General features: G+C 40.6%; 1 protein-coding gene across 1 annotated transcript in view; it reads left to right on the forward strand.

The window, feature by feature from the left end:
• Positions 1-20,635, forward strand: part of ARAP3 (ArfGAP with RhoGAP domain, ankyrin repeat and PH domain 3) — a 1,205,760-nt gene that overhangs the window by 948,717 nt on the left and 236,408 nt on the right. The gene's annotated exons all lie outside the window — the stretch shown is intronic.

Consider the following 20,635-nt stretch of genomic DNA (forward strand, 5'->3'; position numbering starts at 1 on the left):
GTGTCACTGTGCTCTAAACCAGCCATCTTACATTAAGAGGGCCTCCCTGCACCCTTGTGGCAGAAGTGTGTAGCTCAGGTTCCATCTGTGTTGGGGATTGCTGGAGAAAGGCTCAATTTGGGGCTTTCCCATTGGTAGTTTGTGTTAAAACTGTTGAATTTCAGCTGTATTTAAGCCTTGCGCTTGTGAGTGGTTGCTCATCGCACACTGGGGGTTAGCTCTGCCCTGTATAGATGCAAATTCCTGGAAACTTAAATTTTCCCAAGACGACTGTCAGTAGGACCCTCCCAAGTCTCCTGTTCCTCTGCAGGCACCTCAACTGCATACTGAGCAGCTTCACCACAGTTTTTCATCGTAAAACTTAAACAGAATAACCCCCTCTGTTATTCCTACATAATAAACTGATCTAACTTACACACTCCCTAACAGTACAACTGTATAAACCTATAATTATGAATGGTCACTTTCCCACCATTTCTCCATCCAGCCTGATTGACTTGGGCATCCTGAGACAATGTAGTAATTTCCTCATGAATACTGACAACCACTTAATCCTGAAACAAACAAATACTGTACGTAAGAGATCTAATTACACTATCAATTTGGAAGCAATCCTCTCATGTAACAAAAAAAAAGCCATCAAACAGGTTGTCAGCTCATGCACTTCACCTCTCACACAAGTTCAGGACACAACATACGTGGAGGTACTCACTATAGCCTACCTAAAGATGAGAGACCTTTCCATGTCAAATTATCTGCACACACCTCAACATGTATAGCAACCACTGCACATTGCTACACTCAGCAAATAAGCAGCTAAGGCAAAACACCTCAAAACCTAATATACTTGTCATAAGAGACTCTATAGTGAGACACACAGATGTCCCCCTCACTAGCTGGACAAGGAGAAGGTCATGGTCAACTACCGTTTAGATGCCAGGATCTGTCAGATCATGCATTCACCCAGGTCACTCAACAACAAGTACTGTTATGACTCTGCCATAGTCCATGTTAGGGTGAATGACTTGAGACGTACCTCACTGCACTATATGAAGAGAGACATGACTGAACTCTCAGATTATGTGTCCCAGACAGGTTTGACCCTAGTCCTAAGCAGCATTCTACCTTCACTCAGGATGATGCCACAATATAAACAAAAAATGATTGACTTCAACAATTGACTTAGCTTCTGGTGTCATTCCAGAGGATTCAGTATTTGTCAGCCTGGAAAGACATGGTCGACAGGCCACACTGCTTTGCCAGAGATGATCTGCACCTGTCTCCCCTAGCCTTTCAGATACTGGCTAAGGTGCTTGCCTCTGCCATAGTGCCTTTTTTTAGGCAATGTCAAAATGACAAAATTACCGACATAGCATAATCCACTCAGGACAAACTCAGGGTTCTGCTGCGTAATTGTAGGAGTCTAAACATGAAACTGCACTCCCTGGAAGCACTCCTCATATTGGAAGATGCTGATGTCTGTGCAGTCACTGCAACATGGTTCAAGGCCACAGAGAGCACCCCAGCTATGCAAGGCTGCAATATCTTCCACACATTCAGTCCTCAGAATGGGCTTGAAAGAACCAAAAACAGAGGTGCATCCATCTTCATTAAAGCCAAGTACACCTCGAGATTGGTCAAACAGTATGACTGTCTCAAACTACTCCATACTCAATTAACTATAAGTAAAACACCCTATCACATCTTTGCTAGCTGTAGGCTCCCCCTCCATAAACCATGAAAGGCGCAATGCCCACCTGGACTTACTGGAGTCATTCACCATACAGCCCAACACCTTAATCTTGGGAGACATACTCAAGCTCAAACATGCTCACCCAGAGGTTCCTGGACTTTGTCAGTGTAAATGTTTTGGAACAGATAATCTGAACCCCCACAAGGAGCTCTAATGTCCTACACATAGTACTCACCAACATGGGTGGTCACTGCACTGCCGCCTGTGTAATGCCCTCCCTGGTAAGGTCGGATCATAAATTATTCTCATTTGAAGTAACTATTGGACCCCACACCCCCAAAGGATAAAAAAAACTAAGAAACTTCTCCAAAGAAAATTACAGCTTACTAAGTGACAGTATAAAAAGTTTTATACCACCTTCAATCACAGGCAATAATGACTCCTTTGCAGAGGTGTACACAAATGCCCTGTATAATCATCTTAGCAACTGTATAGAATTGGCTGTATCTGATCAGATTAAAACCAGGCCCTACAAAAAAACAAGCCATCTTGATGGATATCTAGTATAAACAGATTGTATAACAAAAGGAAAAAACTGATGTCAAAGAATAAGAGGCAACTGCCTTTGCAGAGAAATAATTCCCTCCACAAATTGAACAAGCAAATCAGAAGTCTTTTTAAGTTCTATAAAGCTAATTATGAAGCTAAAATAGCAGTCCTAGCTAAGGACAATCCTAAGGCATTCTTTAACTACGTCCAAACTCTAAAAGTAAATGCTCAGCTATATGCTGAATTGATAGTAGATGGTACCACTCACACTATACCGGAGGAAACTGCCAACCTGCTAGCTGACAGATTTGATGCAAACCTCACCCCCCCCATCCTCACCAGCAATACCCCAGAGCATACCTGTCACCAATTCTATACCTAGTATCTCTAGAGAACAAGTCATATCTGTGATCTCCAAGGCCAATGGAGACATGGCCTCAGTGGGACCAGATAACATCCCAGGTTGCTTACTAAGCAATCTAAAAAAGTACCTAGTGAATCCACTTGGCGACCTCTTTTACCAAAGCCTGAGAACTGACTTTGTACCAACAGAATGGAGAACAGCAGCAGTAATCCCTTTATGTAAAGCAGGGTCATCAACCAACCCTGGGAACTATAGACCCATAAGTCTAACCAGTCTCTTCTGCAAGACCATGGAAAGGATCATCATAGACCTTATTGACAAGGACATAGGCAACCTTCAAACTCTAGACCCAGTCCAGTTTGGCTTTGTTAAGGGTAGATCATGCTTAGTTTACCTGGTAGACTTCTTCAAGAAACTCACCAAAGCCCCAGATAAAGGTAAGACACTGCATACCACCTATATGGACCAGTCAAAGCCTTTGACACAGTCCCTCACCTGGGTATCATTGAAAAACTCACCCAACTAGATGTTAACCCTTACATCATTAGATGGGTACCTAATTAGCTCACCAGCAGAACACATACTGTTAAAGTTGGTGACTCCACCTCTACCAGTAGACCCATCACCAGTGGCATACCACAGGAATCTGTACTGAGCTCTTTACTATTTAGAATCTATTTCTTGGAAGTCCAGGCTAAAATAGACTGCCTTTGATTTACTAAGTTCACTGGTGATTGTAAACTAGGCACAGTCATTCAGTCCCCCAATGATGTTAACATATTACAGGAGGGGCTAGCACAAACAAATCACTGGTGCCAAAGACACGGTCTAAAACTAAACACAAAAAAGTGCACTATTATCCCATTTGGCAAACCAGAATCCCCACTAATTACAATACTGACAGCACCCCTCTAAGTTCAAACCCAGTGGTGCAAGATCTGGGAACACAGGTTGACAGCAATCTGAACTTTGACCACCAGGTTTCCAGGGTGGTAAGGAAAGCCTTCTACATTGTGCATCTCACAAGCAAAGGCATCGCATCCAGGTCTAAGGTCTAAGAATGTTGTAACCTCACACTAATCAGACCATTAATAGAGTACAATGCTCCCTATTGCATGTATCTCACCTGACACCTGCAGCAGGTTGACAGCAATCTGAACTTTGACCACCAGGTTTCCAGGGTGGTAAGGAAAGCCTTCTACATTGTGCATCTCACAAGCAAAGGCATCGCATCCAGGTCTAAGGTCTAAGAATGTTGTAACCTCACACTAATCAGACCATTAATAGAGTACAATGCTCCCTATTGCATGTATCTCACCTGACACCTGCAGCAACTGGGAGACCACAGATGTTTCTCACTAAGAAGATACAGGGCCTCCAAACCATGGCCTACATGATCAGACTGAAAGCTGTCACTGTCCTCTGTATCATATAGGATACTGAGAGGTGACTTGTGTTTGACCTACAGGGCAGTCTCTGACCCTGACCTGATGGTATGTTGCACATCCACAAATCAAATGGCACTAGTCGCTCGCTCAAGGGATCTCAACCTTGTCAGTGACATTAACAGAACATGCTGGGGATACAGGTATGTCTCCCAGAGATTGCCGCTGCTCTAGAATAAACTTCCAATTCATATGAAGCAGACCTCTTCAATGACCCTATTCAAATGCAACCTGGCAAATGGATGGGTGATCACAAATTCACACTGGGGGAGGCGCCCATGTCCCTCATGGACAGGGGTAGTCAGTGCTGATCTGCAAAGTATGTCCATCTTACCAAGGACAATTGGGGCAACCCGGGATTAAAATGGCTAGGCTTATAAAGGCTCTAGGGCCGCTAGCTTATTAACCTACTATGAGCCTTTAACATGTGTAATGTAAAAGATGGGATTCAGAAAGGCTTACAGTGAGAGAGAATCTTTAACATGAATGTTTCTCCCTTGTGGAGACTGACTCTTAGATTGCCCTAATGTTGAGTTTTGCACAAGCAGAGGTCTCATCGCAGATGGTGGTCTTACACACAGACATATATGACAATTCAGCAAACTGCTGCATCAGCTAATGCTAATTAGCTGTGCTGTCCACTGGAAATGCTAGTGGCTCCCAATTTATGCTGCCAAGCAATTCAAAGAATTCAGTGATTATTTTCTTATCTCTGTCTGTCTTGCCCCATAAAGGATATTTAATCCTCTGTCTAAAGATACTCAAGGGGGCTGTCTTACAAAACCCAGTCGCCCTTTATAAACAGCAGACAAGGGCTGACCAATATAAAACAAAAAAGCAATTTCTGAAGAGGTAGTAGGCATGGAATGGCAGAAAGGAACCATATTGACAAGAAAGTCACAGGCAGAAAGGGAGATCACCTTCTACCCATCTGGCCACTCACAGATTTTATTATTTTTTTATTTATATCCATCCTGTCACTCTCCCCACAAAGCCTCCTGTTCAGTAGATTTCATGTTTTCATGACAATTGTGCAAGAAGTTTTGGGCATTATGAACACAACATACAAAGCAGAGTTTTGAAACTTTCCTCTTTTCTGGGGCATTCTCACCAGACACAACCAGCTATTGCTCACCAGCATATTCTCCACCAGCTGTTAAAATCCATAACCACGGAAGATATTCTTCAGTCTGTGCAGGTGAGAGGAGGTTCTATTCCAGACTATTCCTTGTGCCCAAGTAGGAACATCTACAGAGATGGATACAAGATATTTCAACCTTAAACAAAGGTGTGGTGATAAAAAGTTTGAATTATTTTCTTACAGTCCCTCTCCTTCTTATGAGGCATGATCCCTAGTTACCTTGAACTTGAAGAATACACACCCATACACACACCATTCACAGGGCATACAGGCAGTTCTTTAGATTTTGATAGGAGACTCCCACTTTAAGTGCCTTTTCAGATTCTGGGCTCTATATTGTTCAAGTGTTTTTTCAGGAGGGGTTTGGCACTAGAGTCCTCTCAGCAGGGAATTAACTCATTAACACCTATGTGATGTGGGAAGTCACACATCTAGTACCCTACACATCCTTGCATTCCAGAACATTTTCTGAAAAATCAACTTAAAAATTTTAAAATAACCAAATGTAAAAGTTTTGTGAGCAATAAAACCTATTAAAACTGTACAAATAGCAATGTTATCTGTAACAAATACTCTTTACACTGATAAAAGTGTATTCATATCATCATTGGCATTATCTTCACCATACTTCCATTTTCCCATTTTTTACATGGGGGGTCAGGGTGTCATGTCAGCTACTGCCATCTCTTTTGATTCAGGGCCACTCTCTTGCTTTATTCAACAGTCATACCTGCCTATCACAGGTCTTCTCTCACACAACCATTACTTTGCTGGGCACCCTCATTTCCTATTGTTTTTTTCCTATCTGTCCCAAATTATCTTCACAAGATTGTCTTCTGCTTGCTTGACCTTCTCTGCAATCGGATAATTGGACTTCTGCTCTGATGTTCTTATTTCTTTGTCTGTCTCACAGTGTGCACCCTACCACCCATCTCAGGTCCTTTATCTCCACAAATTCCAGCTTCCACAACTGCTCTGCCTTCACTGCCCAGGTTTATGTACCATACAGTAGTACCAGTCACACCACTGTTTTGTATACCTTACTTTTCTGCTTCTTTAGCATTCTTCTGTCAAGCACTACCCTTGAAACTCTGTGCAATTTGGTTGTAGCCCTCTGTTATTAGTTTTGACCTCTTCATACAGACTTCCCTTCTCCTCAGCCACCCCTCCTAGGTATTTGAAGCAGTTAACCTTGTCCATTATTTTCCCTTTTATCTGAATTCTCAGTTTCTTCTGATTTCTCCTACTTGCTGTCGTTATAACTTGTCTTAGCTGTACTCATTTTATATGTTCATAGGTAAGTACTAGGCTAGCTGCCCTTGAGGGCCATTTTAAGCCTAACTAATTTCTCCAAGTTGAGAATCAAACCTTATACCTTGTATCTGTGAGGTAAACACCTTAACCATTATGCCAACCCTCAACTGTTTGCCTTCACTTTTGCATTGTGTTCCCCTAGCTTTTGCTGAAATTCTTATTCAGAGTCTGCCTATAATGCTACATTGTCTGCATATAGCAACTCTGTTGATCTGCTCCCTCCTACCTGTTTGCTCAGATACTCCAGTATGAACAGCAGTGGGCTCAGAGCTGAACCCAGATGCACACCCTGTTTTACTGGGAACCCCTCCGTGAGTCTGAACATTGTTCATATTTAAGTCACTGGGTCCTTGTACATAACCTGTTCTAATTCTACCAATGTTTCTGGGACTTCAAAGTATCACAGGGCTGCCCAAATCAGCTTTTGGCACCTTTTGTCATATGCTTTCTCCAAGTCTAAAAATGCACAGTTGGATTCTTTCCCCATCTCTAGCTATGTTTCCATTATCTGTCTCACTGCAAACATTGGGTGAGTTGTGCTACATCCTGATCTGAAGCCAAACTGTTTTATTTTCTGCCACTTTCCATATTCAGTTATCAGTCGCTGTCTCCAGAACTTCCATGCAGTGCAACAGACATTTGATGCCTTTATACTGCTTATAGTTGTGAATGTTACCTTTGATGTCCTTCCATTTCACTGTTGCAGTATTGTTTACAATAGGGATCCCTTGCCAAGGGTGCCCCAGCATCCAGCCAGTATACCAGAGCCTTTAGGTTGCTTTAAGGTACACGGTACATCACACATATGCTACCCGCATAAAGCATAGGACATAAAGGTGACATCTGGATGTACCATCCTCAGAACTTCTTTGCCACCAGTCCGAGCACCATCATTTGATCATCAGTCTGAACACCCGCTTTGTTTCTAGTTCACCAAGACATTGCATATAAGTGCCCCATTGGGATTTTTGCTCTTATCTTTCTTTCCTTTTATTTGTTGCTTGTGAGGTATCATGTCATCTATGAAGGGTAAATGCCAGTGTGGGAGACAGATTCCCCATAAAGACTACCACGGGCAGTACTTATTTTGTCTCGATGCTTCCCACGACCATACGTCCTGTTCCATTTGTCAGGCTTTCATCCCAAAGACTCTCCATAGTCAGTTTTTCTCTGTGGCCTTGTATTTAGAGAACCAACATCCTAAGCATTTAGCAAAAGACACTATAGAGGGAACTTCCAGCTCTGAGTGTCAGCTATCCATGAAGAAGGCCAAGAAGTCCTTTTCGGATCCTCTGAACATCTCTCCTGAGGCAAGTGAAAGCCCAGAGGATTGCCTAGTTCCTCCATTGGATTCCTCTGCTGTGACCCCTTTGGAGGCCAGCATGGATCCACACGCCCCTGGAGGCTTCTCAGATGTCTGCTTCTGACGTTTATGGGGAACAGAGGCTGATTATTACCAAAGGGTCTAGGAGTCTTCCTCAGATTCTGGTTAGGAGGGAAGTTCTGACTACAAATGTGGAATGTCATCCAGTGTTTGGACCTTCTAAGTTTAACAGGGCAGATGTCTCTGAAATAGAAGCAAAAAACAAAGCATGTTTCTCCTACTCCTAAGTACCCTCAGAGTGAGTGGCAGAATGTCACTCGGGGTTTGTTTAGTGCCCTTTTGGCTTTGAAACCTCCTCATGTAGTTTCTGTTCCTGCTCCACTTTGGTCCTCATCTCCTCTTAAAAACCTAGGAATAAGGTTTCCTCTGAGGAAGAGGTGGAGTCAGATGAGAAATTCCCTTGCTTATTCATCCCAGATTCCTTCCTCTTTAGACTATGGTTCTGAGGAAGAGGACTCCACTAGTCCTGTCACTCCTTTTGGGGTGATTTCCTTCAGGGACACAATTTCCAGGAGGATGGAATTTTTTAAATGGGATTGTGTTCATGTTTCTGAAGTATAGAAAAGGTATTATGAGCTTCTGCAAATGGAGTATCCAGGACCTTCTGCTGTCCCTCCTGTTTTGGATGCCTTGTTGGATGCCTTTTCTATTGCTTCTAAGGTTCGTGACTCCCACCCTTCTGCCCACAATAAATCTGATAGGTTTTACAGGGTGCCCGAGGATTGCAAATTCCTTTATAGATATCCTTCAGCTGACCCCTCTGTGGTGTCTGTGGCATATGACAAGCCATCTCAATTACTGTATTTTACAAGGCTTCTTCCTTATGATAAAAAGAGTAGGACTACGGAAAGGCTAGGTAAGGTTTATACCTCTGCTACCTTGGCTTTTAGGGCTGTCAATTATCAGGCCCATATGTCTATATATATATATATATATATATATATATATATATATTTTTTTTTTTTTTTTTTTTTTCTCAGGCCTGTCAGGTTATTTCTGACCTTCCTGATTCTGAATGGAAGACTTCAGCTCTAACCTTTTTGAGGCCTTCTTCTCAGTTAGCTCACCATTCTATTAAGTGTAGTTATGATGGAAAGATGCTTCTTCCAAAGCTGCTGTTTTGGCTGTGTAATGAGATCTTCCTTCCTGGCTTTGGCTTCAGTCTTTGCCTGATGATATTAAGGCTAACTTCATGGAGTCTCCTCTAGATAACAAGCATTTATTTGGTACAGCTGCTGCTGATTTGTTTAAATCTCTTCAACATAAGGGCAAGGCCTTGCAGGAACTTAAACATGTTTTTGTTTCTCCTGTGCCTAATTTTCAAAGAAATTACTCTAATAAGCCAGCCTTTGTTGACAGGTAGTCTTGCCCTCCTCCAAAGGGTAAGAAGGGGGTAAAAGGACTCCTCCTGATAAAGCTACCCACATCCCTGTAACCCATAGATCTCCTTTTCCTGACAAACCAGGTGCTATTTGACTATTCTGTTCTTCTCAGCCACATTCCTCTTTCTCTACATCTTTCACTATCTCTTTCAGTTTGGTTAAAGATTACTCAGGATTCTTACATTATTTTCATTATCTGCCTAAGTTATTACATGGTCTGGAAATCTCTTCCCCCTTTCAGAGTCATTCCTCAGCCCTCTCAGGAACAGTTGGCTTTCTTTCCAGGGGTGAAAAAAAAATGAAAAGACCAATGGTTAGACCACAGCTGAAGATAAAAATGGAATAATCCACGCCAGGAAATAAATCACTTGCAGCTTCACAGTAGTGCCCTTTATAAAGCCAAAAGTTGTAACTGAGATGTAGTAGTCAAGGTAGGAAACAGTTCACTTGTAGTTTCACACCAATTGCCCTTTATTAAACAAGAGTGCTTCAGGATCTTTTGACTCAGGGAACTATTCATGAAGTTCCAGATTCTCAAAGGCAAAGGGGTTTTACTTCATAATGTTTTTGGTTCCAGGAAAGAGGGCACGTGGAGACCCATTCTAGATCTCTCTCATTTGAACACCTTTCTGAATGTCCCTTCTTTCAGATATTGTCTCTCTTCAGACTTTGCTGCCTTTGCTGCTTCCTCAGGCCTTTCTAGTGTCTCTGGACCTCAGGGATACTTATCTTTGCATTCCCATCCATTCCCTTTTCAACAAGTTTTTGTTTCTCTGTTGCTTCCTGGCATTTTTAGTTCTCTGCTTTGCCCTTTGGACTTTCTACTGCCCCCAGGTATTCACCAAATGCCTCACTACTGTGATTGTTTTTTTTAGGCTAAGGGAGACACAAGTCTTAACTAACTTAGACCATCTCCTGCTTCAGGCAATCTTTCCAGAGATTCTACTGCAGCATCTTCACTTTGCCATTCCCTTTTGCAAAGCCTGGGATTCACTATAATTTTCCAAAAGTCTTTTCTGACTCCTCAGGAATATGTATTTCTGGGTTGCAGGATCCAGACTATTGCAATGCTGGCATCCCTGTCTCCTCCCAAGGCCTTGACTCTCATTTCTTTTTTCAGTCCCTTCTTCCTCTGGCTTAATCACAGCAGGGGGGTTTCTGAGAGCTCTAGGTTTTATGGCCTCCACCATTCCTAGGCTTCCTTTTGCAAAACTATACATGAGAAAAATTCAATGGTTTCTAAAGTCAGTCTGGCTTCAGCATTTTCATCCCCCTCAACTTCTTAGTTCCTCTTCTTCCATGCCTCATGCTGGAACTTCAGTGGTGGATTCAGCAGCTGACTCTCAATCCAGGGCTACCTTTTTAACCCCCTCCTAATTCTCAGGAGCTGTTCACAGATGCTTCAGACATGGGATAGGGGCATCCTTCGGCTCTCTAAAGGTGCAGGGTCCCTGGCCACCTCAACAAAGGAAAGACCACATTAATGTCAAGGAGATGAGAGCTCTTCTGCTGGCTCATCAAGCTTTTCACCATCTATTCTCCCCAGGGCCTCTCAAGGTAATTACACACAATACCACAGTGATGTGGTATGTCAACAAGCAAGGGCAGATGAGATATTTCCTCCTTTGACAGTTGGCTCTTCTAATGTGAAAACATGCTATTCAGTACCGTGTGACTCTTCAGGCAGTTTATATTCCGTCAAGTCAGGACATTGTGGCAGACTCTTTGAGCAGGTCCTTAAGACAGTCTCACAAGTGGGTGCTTCACAGGGATGTGTTTCTGGACATTGTCCACTAGTGGGGTATTCCTCAAGTGGATTTATTTGCCTCCCCTCTGAACAAGCAACTTCCTTTTTAATGTGCCAGAGTCCCAGGGCCTCTGGTTTGGAAGGTGGATGCTCTCTCTTTTTCTTTGAAAGGGGATGTTTCCTTATGCCTTTCCTCCCCTTCCCCTCATTCCAAAAGTCCTGTTCAAAATACAACAGGATGCTCCCAAAATTGGGTCCATATTACATCATCAAATGATCACATCACAGAACGGCATTTCATCGGAAAAAAATGTTCATTGAACCCCACTCCCCACTAATTGTGTATATGAACTCTGAGATTGCACTACAGTGGGGAAAGGGCAAATTTTCTGATCCCTACCATAATGCAATCTCATTCAGAATGGTTCGACGAATGGCATTTTTGATGAAGTACCATTCAAAATGCCATTTGATGATGTGATCATTCGATGTAATAATAGGGACCCCCTGAATCTTGCTGGTGACTCCCTTTTGGCCCAGATTGCATTGATTCCTTCTGCTTCTGCATTTAGCCAAGGGCAGTCATCACACCTTACTTCACAGGGTGGATCTGCTCACACAAGACAAGGGATCTCTCATCCATCCTCACCTGTCCAGTCTTCAACTGGCACTGTAGGTGATAGGATTGTATTCCATACAGACACATTTTTTTCTGAGGACATGCTTAAGGTCCTGCAGGAGACCAGGAAGCCCACAACTGGGAAATTCTACTTATCTAAATGGAAGAGATTTTCTGTTTGGTGTATTTCTCATAATATGGATCCACTTTACATGGATGTTCCTTTGGTTCTGCCTTATCTGTGTGAACTGCTGAATGCTGGGTTGGCTTATCCTTATGTTAAGGCCACTTTTCAGCTATCTCTGCTTGTCTGCCTTTATCACCTCCTTTAGATTCTAGATTTGAGGCTAAACCATTTCTCAAAGGTGTCCTTAATATTAGATCTCCCAGGTAGCCTGCCCCTCTTCCCTGGGATATTAATTTTGTTTTAGAAAAATTGACCCAAGCTCCTTTGAACCTGCAGCTTCAGCTTCCTTACAGCATTGTTCCTGGAAGACTGTACTTTTGTTAGTCCTTACTTCTGCCAGATGGGTGTCTGACCTTCAAGCCCTTATGGCTTGTCCTCCTTTTTAGTTTTCCATAAGGACAGGGTGTCCCTTTGTACTAATCCTTTTTTATGCCCAAGGTGGTGAATGAGTTGTCTCATAATTATTCTATTCATTTTCCCACTTTTTTCCCTTCTCCACAATCTGCTAGTGAGAAGGTACTGCACACCTTGGATGTGCATAGACAACTCAGATTTTATTTGGATAAGACTTTTTGTAAATCTGATCAACTCTTTGTTTCCTTTCATCCTAAATCCTTAGGTATGGCTGTTTCCAAGCAAACTGTTTCTTCTCAGATTTCTAAAGCCATTACTTTTTGCTATGACTTCCATGGCAAGAGCCTTTCTTCTTCTGTTAAGGCTCAGTCTACTAGGGCTGTGGCTTCTTCTGGTTCTTTTTTCAAGGTGATTTATATTCTTGAGGCAGCTACCTGGTCTTCTGTGCATACATTTACCAAGCACTATAAGTTGAATGTGATTTCCAGAGCTAGAGCTGTCTATGCTAGGGCATTTTCCATGGGTTGCTGGAGAGCTCTGCTGGTCCACCATCTTCCCTCTCTAACTGAGCTTTTGCACCCTCCCTATTGTAATGAGTATTGCAACAGTGAAATGAAAGGACATAGTACACTTGTTTAAGATCTTACCATAATGGTAGATGTCCTTCTCTTCATTGTTGCAGTATTCACTCTCTCCATCTTTCCCCCAGTTCTTTTCTCTTCAGGATGTACTGGTTACCTCTTTTTTCCTTGGACTGGTGTTCTGAGGATGGTACATCGGGCATCACCCTTATGCCCTACACTTTATGTGGAGAGCATATGTATGATGTATAGAGTAGCTTAAAGTAACCTAAAGGCTTTGGTACACTGGCCAGATGTCAGGCAGGGGACCCCTACTTTAAAGAATACTGCAACAGTGAAAAGAATGACATCTACCATTATGGTAAGATCTTACACAGCTGTACTTTCTCATACACTGGCAATAGTATACTTATTCCCGGTCATTTAGGATATGCAATACTGCTATAAGTACCCTCAGAAGCTATTTCTTCTCTAACTCATCCATCATCTTGAGCATGTCTTCTGTGACCTCATCTGAGCTTGATGCTTCCCCTAACTTAATTTTCCTTAGTGCTGTTCTTACTTCTTCTAGAGTGGGCTCCCCTTCTTCTTTCATCATTGGCTCTGCCTGGGGCAGTATAGCTTCTGTGGGATTTTCTTCATTCAGAAGCTGCAGGAAGAACTCTTTCCATCTGCCTTTAGTGTCCACTGAACTGGTGAGCAGGTTATTGCTGGCATCCCTTATGAAGGGTGTCTTATGACTATCTTCTTTATCTTTCTGTCTTTGTCTTGCAGCCTGATCATATCTTGCAACCTCTTAACACAAGAAATCTGGAAAAAGCCTGACAAAATGGGGGGACAGAGGCCCAAAAATAGGAACAGATTTTAAATATTGCTCTTAGAATCTTAGAACATTGCAAGAGTAACAGGGTTTGTATTAACATACATTTTCTGAGGGATTTGAAGTCCGAAACTCAAATGTATGTCATTATTTAGTGACTTCAATCCTAAGATCATCCCAGTAATTTGTCAGAAAATCACAAATTTTATGAGAAATAGACTAAAAATATGAGGAAAAAATCTGGGCATTCTGTGAAAATCTGGACAGTTGAGAGGTATGAGCCTGATACAGTTTCTTTGTGGCATCTACTAAATCACTTTCCAGAAGCTGGTAGATTGCCTCATATGCCTTGTTCTTCACTATTGCAAATAACTGCTCTTTTAGCCTCACTGTTAGCCAACCAGGATTCCTTCTTAGCCTGTTCAGTCTTTTCTGTCTCCCACTTTTTTTTCTTTTGATGGTTTCCTGGACTTCTGCATTCCACCAGCAGATTTCTTTATGTAACTTATTTGCATAGCTTACTCTGCCACTTATCTGTTCTACAGTTCTCACACCTTCTGTTCTGCGGTATTGACATTCTTCTTTAATTACACTTATTTCCTCCTCTTCGTGAGGTGCTAGTGCCCTGAGTATTTCCTTGAACTCTTGTGTTTTCTCTCCAGTCAGCCTCCAGATTTTCAACCTGATTTCTTTTGACCTTAGAGCCTTCTCTGACAACCTGTGGTTTATGCTGAAGGCTGACTTTTTCACTGGGGATAGCTTTGTAATCGTTTATTCAACCCCAGTCCGTTTTCCATACCAGGAGATTTTCTACCCGAGTTGTATGTTGACCACTCTTGTATGTGATATTGTGACTGTCTCTCTTGCTGAATCATGTGTTGGCTATCCTCAAGCCATCTGCCAAACAGAAGGCTAGAATGGCCTCTCCTTCTCTGTTCCTATTGCCCCGCCCATATGGACCCAGACATTCCTCTTATCCTGGTTTTCCTGTCCTGATATGTACATTCAGATCCCCCATTATCAACACCAACTCATATTATCCTGCTTTATCTTGTAGGTCCTACAGCTGCTGCCTGAATGCACTCTTTTTTCCTCACTATCCCTCTCCTGCTATGGGGCATAGGCTGAGGTTATGAATGCTGTCCTGTCCTTACACTAGAGTCTGATTGCGATGAGTCTGTCACTAAATCTGATGACATCCCCTCTCCCTCACCACCATTCCCACACTGTTTCTAGTTTGTTCTCTCCTGAGCAGTAGTAGACTCTGCATCCCAAGCCAAGTGGCTTTGCTGCACTGCTCTTCTATCTTGACTCTCAGATACAGAGGTTGTCCAACCTCATTCTTACAATCATATAATCTTCTTACAAGCTCCATCATGTCAGTGAACCTATACTGCATGTAGCAATCCTTAGTTCATGTTTGGTAGATTGACTGTTTTTTTTTAATTTTGTACTAAAAGAAAATAAGAAATTAAATAGATGAGATGCAGTTTTGCACAGAGAAATAAAAAATAATCATTTCAGCAAGAGATGGCACATTGGAAAACACTGGCCATCCAGCTAGCTTCTACATTTCTCCAATTATAGGCATGTCTGCTGTCAGCTTAAAATTAAAGCAGAAAAGGTGGGAAATGTTGCTATTTACTCCACTAATCCAGACAGTATTTGTATTTACAATTACAGTTCTTTTTCTACTAACATTCATTATGCCTCTGCTCTCACCATATAATAACCTCTATCAGCCTGGAGGAGTACCAAAACACTTCAAGGAGATTCTATATTTCTTTAGACAACTTTTTTAGTGTTGTGGTATCATAAACATCTGATGGTCTGTCAAGCATGGTAAACATGACTGACACATACTTTCAAGCCACACTCCCATCCAGCTTAGATGCCAAATTTGTTCCCCTGCCTTTGCAATCTGGCAGTCCTAAATAAGGCCTTTTTAAACAACCATGGACCACAAACACCATGCCCTTTATGCTTATTAGATATTGACTCACAGCTCATAATGGTTTGTCTCTCATGCCATAAAGAAGAAAACATAATAGACCTATATTACCACGTATTAAATCTTTACCATAATCTTTAGAACCTACATTAGCCTTCCAGCCTTTCATACTCCTGTATCCCATTTCTGAGATCAAGTTTGTTATTATCCAGTTTTCATTCTTCATAGGTTTAGTATTAATTTCACAAATAGCTATATTCATTTTTTACATTGTTTAGCAATTATCAGAGATGGTAATAATCTATGCAAAGTGCAGTTATTTTCAGTATCATTTAGCTAAACTTTTAGAAAAATGCAGACAAAGAAACTAATAATACCATCCAAATGCACTTCTCCTCAACATTTATTTATATGCTTGTCCATTGTAAATTTAGCAAAAATAAAAAGGCATACTTTTTAAATGTAATCTTGGCCTTTGCCATAGCTATTTCTTAGGTAGTGTTTTAAATACCCCAAACAAGTATGAAAAAAACATAGACTGTAGGGTCTGTATCACATAGTCGAACTGCAATAAGTTTGACTACGGAAATGTCGAACCCGGAAGTTCGAAATGCAATAATTGCGAACACACAGAACAGCGATTTTTTCCCAGGGAAAAAAATCGCTGTTCCAGTACAAAACAAAAAAAACACGTACACTTTAAACTGTTCCTAATGTGGGGGGCTTCGCCCCCACACCCCCCAATGTGGGGGTCTGTGCCCTTCACACACCCCCTACTTAAATATACCAACTCCGAGATCGCACCACAGTGGAGGAAATAGCAAAGCCGCAGAAATGGTCCACCAATTTTTTACCCTGGGAAAAAATTCAGTGTTCTGCGGCTTCGTTATTTTGACATTTCGAACTTCCCAGTTCGGTGTTACTGCATTCGGACACCTGTGTATTCGAACTTCTAATATAGACCCAGACTGTACAGTAATAGAGGTAAAATGGCATATAATATTCCTCATAAATTGGGATGGAAAGATATCTTGTCCTCTTGAGAGTAAAAATGGATAATAAATTTGGGGAATTATTCCCACCAGGCCTTAATGAATCTTTATGAATATGTGCATTATTATGATTTATACATTTAAGGGAACTGGTACTAGTTGTTTATACATAAAATGTATTTTGTGCTTTTTTAACATATATTTACATATTTCTGTATTTTAAATTTTTTATTACAAGTCCTTGGTGATTCTGTTTCCTGTTTTATTAAACAGGTTATGTATTTTGACTACCTTAGGGTCATTGATGCCTTGTTGGGTGTGTTACTCCCACCATGTCCTAATGAATATCTGTCAATATGGAGTAGGAATGTCTTATATGGTATGGTGAATGGATAATAGCCACATCTGGGATTTCAATGAACATCCATAAATATGTGCATTATACTATCTGTGCAATTGAGGAAATTGGTATTAGTCATTTCCAAGAAATATGTTTTTTGTTTGGTTGTTTGTTTTGTTGTTTGTTTATTTTTTAAAGTTTTGAATCATTATCCCACCTTCTTGGTGGCCCCATTTTCTGTTTTCCTAAATTGGACTGTGTATTTTGACTGAGTTCACTGGCATTTTGTTTGGTGGCATTATTCACTCCATAATGAATATCTATGAGTATGTGCATACTAATGCGTTATGCACATTAGAAAATGGGTATAACATGCTTTAAAGACATTTATATTTTGGGATTTTGTTATAAATATTAATTTATGCCTCATGTCTGATTATTAGAAATCCTTGGCGTTTTACCTTTTCAGCTTGTGCAGTGTAATTTGACCACTGAAAGTCATTAATGTCCTGAGCATTTTTTTTCTATTCTGCACTATTAATGCAAGAAAAGTATGATTTTAGTATTGATGATTCAGATGTTTAGTCTACCTTCCACATTATTAGTATAATATTGTCTAACAGTGATTCCCACGATGTTACTGATGAATAAGGTAAATAAGTTTGGACTGCAAATACTTTATTTTTCTTTCTACATAGGAAGTGATATCCTTCACATTTTTCTTATATAAACAACATAATAATAATAGGTTTGAAATGTGAACACTTTTTTTTCTTAGATGCATGGCTAGGCTTAAAAAGGCCCTTGTGGTTGTTAGCCTAGTAAACACCTATGAACCTATAAATATGAACTTAAAAGTGATTAATTAGACTGCACTTATTAACGTATTGGGTTAACACCAAAACCAATGTGGGCTGTTTTGGGGAGACTAAATGCTAGATTTTGCATTTTCCTAGTTTATGTGGGCAATAAATATTTTCTGTAATCGAAACAGATTCTGTGGATTTATTGTCTCTGGTGTACTGATTTGCCTGGGCGTCTGTTTTGTTTTTGGTTCATACACTGCAGATATTTCAGTTTAGGGTGCACGTTATTGTATAGTGGATCATGTTGTGTTGTCCTACCACTTCTGTAATGTACTGTCCAGTATTGTTTCTCTCAGCTTAAAGAAAAACAGTGAAAGGAACAAAATAGGAAACCAAATAATTTCTCAAACCACTGTGTTTGTGGCAGTGAACATCCAGGCATAAGTTTTATTTTGTGGTTTACTGAAACACCATTTTAATGTCAGGTGATGTTTACCAGTAGTGTAGCTAAGGCAGGGTGAAGGGGCAACTGCCCTGGACACAAGGTGTTGGGGAGGTGATCTTTAATGCATAAAGGCTTTTAAATGCCAGTATTACATTTGTGGTCAACCTGAGAGCTGTAACACTCCACACAGGTGTATTTTAGCAAGCATTTTCCTACAGTTTAAAAGAGAAAATATTTGCTTCTGCTTTTTTTAACTAAACCTAAGCACTGTAGTGCCCATAAACTTTTAAATCAACTTCTGGCTGCTGTTAGCATGATCCCTTAGTTGTGTGAGATCTGCATTCATATTTCAGTCTTGGCCCTGCTAGATCTCTCCTCATCATCTAAAATAGCGGAACATGCCACCTACTAAACTGTATTGCACTTACTGTGGTTTAACCTGTATAGTCCTTAGTTAGTTTGCACCTGTCAGGTTGCAGCCCTAAGGAGAAGGGATTGTCTGGTGTCCATTCTTTATAAGCCCAACCTTTGTTTTGTTTAGCCCTGTAAGACTCTTTTCTGGTACTGCTGTCATTCACTGAATACAATCTTCTTCTGAGAGATGTTATTTTATAGCAAGTTCTGCAGTATCTCTGCTATTATGCTGATATTCAGATTTATCTTTCCCTTCCTTGTGATTGTTTAGTAGTCTGAAATTCTGTTGAAAGTTGTAGAATGCCCATGCTTTATTGAATGATGAATAGTTAATTGAAATTCAGTCCAGATAAGACGATTGCTATAAATTAATGCCAACATTAGGCAGCCTTTAATTCATGCTCTTGTCCCATTTATAATATGTGGTAACCGTCCACTGACTTATTTTCATGGTTCATAATTTAGGTGTGATCTTAGACAACAGATTGACATTATGGGGCTAGATCTCATCTGTTGTCAAGTCCTCTTTTTCAATGTGAGAAGCATTTTATGCATATGACACCTTCTTGTTATGGTACTGCATCAGTTAACTCAAGGCTTAGCTGTTGTAATGCTATTCTAACTAAGAGCTTGATTGTTTATACTTAGTGCAGAATTCTGCACTCAGGTTGCTAACATATTACATCTATGCTGTGGAACCTGTATTGGCTTTTGCCCAAGTCTCAGTTAACATTTCAGCCTTTAGTCTTAGTATATTTAGCCTTTTAAAACCTGGGTGCATGCTCTCTAAAGGATCTCTTCTTAGCCAGTATGTCAGTGCATTAGTCTGCTCATCTACTCTTGAGATTGTTGCTAGTTCCAAGGATGCATCCCGCGTCATCAGGCATTTATTCATTCAGTAGTGTAGGTTGGGTGGGGTGATAGGGGCAACTGGCCTGGGCACAAAGTGTTGGAGGAGCATGATAGCCAATCCCAATCTCACTTTAATGCAAAAGCCAGTATATTGCATTTGCAGTCAAACCCGAGCACTGCAGTGCTCCATGTGTGGTCTAAACTGTAGCCAATGCTTGCTATGTTATAGCAAGCAGTTTGCTACAGTTTAAAAGTAAAGAAAAACATTTTTTTTAACTAAAACCTAAGTACTGTAGTACTCTAATAAAACATGTGTACTGTAGCATGCTGTGCAGGCAGGGAATAAACTTTAGCAACTCTTTGCTGCAATTGTAGAAAGCAGTTTGTTATAGTTTAAAAAACATTTTTCGTTAAACTAAAACATGAGCGGCATAGGTCTCAGTGCACTCAGGGTATAAGCTGTAGTAGCTATTTGCTACAGTTTAAATATGAATTTTTTTTAATACAATATGTTGAAGGAGAGTTGGGGCAGGGCACAGAAAGAGGATCTGAATGGTTGGAGTGGGGGGGTGTCATGATTTTTTTTTTTTTTGCTCTTCAGTTGAAGAGCTGGTCAAACCAGCTACACTTCTGCATTCATTTGTTTATTTTGTCCTGTTCTATTGGCATCTGCTATTAGAAACCTCCTTTTTAAGTTGTTTGGTAGATTTATGTCTTCGATCCTTATCAGGTTAAGGTAAATCTACACCAAGCTTAAATCATTTTTTGTTAATTTTTAATTGTATGCAAATTTTTATTGTTTTATGTTCTGGATAGTACAAAAGGCTACTTTAATCAAGTTGTATTGATTTGTTAATTAATGTTTACTTACCAGCTGTAAGAGTACCTGAACCTATTGGCAAATGTTAGGTTAATAATTTAGGGCAAAATTAGTTGGGAACTAGGGATAAACTCATTAGGATGATGTTTTCACATAGTTGTGGATGTTTCGACTACTAGTTTCTACTACAAAGTGAAAAAGCTTCTTGTTCTGCATATAGTTAGAACTGACTCAAAAATGAACTGATAATATAATTTTATAACCATGGCTAGGTGCACAGCTTTGAAAAAAACATCTTTACTGAAGTCACTTATCACTAAGGGTCCTGCTTTGATTCCCTGTGTAACCTGTTAAAGCTTTTTTACTACAAAGTTAATTTCATTTACTGTACATTTTACTGTATATTTGTCTTATTGATGTTTTAACTGTTATCTT

The sequence above is a fragment of the Protopterus annectens genome, chromosome 4.part0, assembly GCF_019279795.1.
Source record: "Protopterus annectens isolate FY-2018-M chromosome 4.part0, PAN1.0, whole genome shotgun sequence".
Lineage (NCBI taxonomy): Eukaryota > Metazoa > Chordata > Ceratodontiformes > Protopteridae > Protopterus > Protopterus annectens.